The sequence below is a fragment of the Cucumis sativus genome, chromosome 1, assembly GCF_000004075.3.
Source record: "Cucumis sativus cultivar 9930 chromosome 1, Cucumber_9930_V3, whole genome shotgun sequence".
Classification (NCBI taxonomy): domain Eukaryota; kingdom Viridiplantae; phylum Streptophyta; class Magnoliopsida; order Cucurbitales; family Cucurbitaceae; genus Cucumis; species Cucumis sativus.
In genome coordinates this window covers 16,629,182-16,631,405 of record NC_026655.2, presented here as the reverse complement: position 1 = coordinate 16,631,405, position 2,224 = coordinate 16,629,182, and the positions used below count along the sequence as shown (strand labels likewise).

General features: G+C 43.8%; 1 long non-coding RNA gene across 1 annotated transcript; it reads left to right on the top strand.

The window, feature by feature from the left end:
- The first annotated feature begins 1,091 nt into the window (after positions 1 to 1,091).
- LOC116406425 lies at positions 1,092 to 2,224 on the top strand. The gene is made up of 3 exons (XR_004219442.1): positions 1,092 to 1,133; positions 1,227 to 1,354; positions 2,161 to 2,224. It is a non-coding gene; the product is annotated as an uncharacterized LOC116406425 (long non-coding RNA).

The following is a 2,224-nucleotide window of genomic DNA, read 5'->3' as shown; positions in this document are numbered from 1 at the left end:
ATTACCACCATCTCTCTCTGCAGTTCATAATGTTTTCCATGTTTCGATGTTGAGGAACTATGCGGCTGATACATCTCATGTAGTGGACTATGAACCCTTCGAGATTGATGAGCATTTGAGCTATGTAGAACAACCTGTGGAGATTTTGGCTAGAGAGGTAAAGATGCTTCGTAATAGAAGCATTCCATTAGTAAAGGTTTTGTGGCGGAATCGTCGAATTCAAGAGGCGACATGGGAGCGAGAAGAAGAGATGAGGACTCGTTATCCATAGTTATTTCAGGATTAAAACTTTCGAGGACGAAAGTTCCTTAAGGAGGGAAGAATGTAACGGCCCAAACTCGAAGGTATTTTATTTTAAGAAAATTTATTCGATTTGTTCAAGATTTATTTTTTTAAAAAAAAAGTAAGCTAAGGGAGAAAGGGGATTAGAAATGTATATAATAATAATAATACTATATATTTATTATTATTATTATTAGTTATTATATTAAATAAAGAAAAGGTAAATAAAAAAGAAAATAAAAGAAAAGAAAATAATATATTTTTCCTTCCTTCTTCCTCTCGCGCGAGCGCCGCACACAACCCCTCCCTCATTTTTCTTTTCTTCCCCTTCTCTCCGTTCGTGCAGCAACCGCCCCAACCGTCCTCTTCTCCTTCTGTTCGTGGCCAGCCGCAGCCCAGCCACAACCACCACCTCTATCTTCTTCTTCCCGTCCCGCCGCAGCCAACCGCAGCCAACCGCAGCCAGCCGCCGATCCTTTCCTTCCATTTTCTTCTTCCGTCCGCAACCCCGCCGCGAAGCAAGACCGCCGCCGCTGCCAGTCCAGATCTGCAGCGCCGTTGCTCTTCCGCCGCTGCCCAACCGTCTCAGCCGGTTCTGTCTCTGTCGAAGCCACGGTTCTGCAACCGTCTCCGCCGTCTCTATCTCCGTCCGCGAGGCAAGTCGCACGCCTCAGTCACGAACAGCCTCGCCGATGCAGGTCACGCCGCATCGCACGAGTTCGGCTACGTTGCCGGGCTACTCCCGTCCGCGCGTAACTGCTGTTGAACGTCCAAAACCCTTCTGCCTTCGTTTGCAAAAACGTCGCCGCGCGTGAATTCTGCCTTCTAATCGTGGATTTGACCTCCAAGTTGTGAGTTGATTGGTATTGTGGATATAGTAATATTGTTCTTGGCTAGTAAGTTTTAAAAACTGGTTAATTGATTTGGGTAATGCTGATTTTAAGGTGATACTGAAGAGGTCGTGCTTAGATATCTAAGTTCCAACGTGAGCTTCATTGGAATTGTTGCTTCATTCTACTTGGAATTTGACTTATTGAATTTAGCCCGATTGAAAAACTTACATAACCTTGAGGTAAGGGATTTTCTACTGGACTCAATTGTGATTGTGAACTGTGATTGTGAACTGTATGTGTGTTGAATGTATACTGGGGTTGACTGAAAATATATATGAATGTATATGAATTGAAGTAGACTTGACGTCGAATGTATGTCGTGATTGTCATGGAATCTATATATAAATGTGTGTATGTGGACAGCACGGAGATTGTAGATTGTGTTTGTATGAGATTCTCGTTTAGATTGGGTGTATGATTACGCTAAAGTATGACTGTGTGCTGGTGAACTGAGGGGTGCATTGACTCTATAGTGGATTGACTGATGTATTAGCATATTATTGACAGACATATGACTGTAGTAAAATAAGTTGACTGTTAGGATGTTGAAAGAAAGGACTTTGTGATTTGAAGTAACTGAAAGATGGGTTGAATGGAATGAGGGGATAAATTGTTAGGGTTGTATTGGGATGTTTACCTTGTAGGTGTCCCACGGGATCACCAATTTATTTTGCACCTTCGGGGAGCATTTGACTGATATGTGTTTCTGCAGAACACTTGACTGATATGTACGTCCCTCGGGGCGTCAGACTGATATGTACGTCCCTCGGGGCGTCAGACTGATATGTACGTCCCTCGGGGCGTCAGACTGATATGTATGTCCCTCGGGCGGTTAGACTGAAATGTGTATCCTACGGGATCACAAGACTGCGACTGTACAGGGTGTCCCAATAGAACTTTAACAATTTATTTTCCCCTGACGAGACCAGTAGAGGGTCTCTTACTGAGTATTGTTATACTCACCCTTCTTATGTTTAATTTTCAGGCAAAGGAAATAAAGGTGGCAAACCGGCGAGGGGCAGGAAGGAAGCGTGATTGCCATAGGGAAT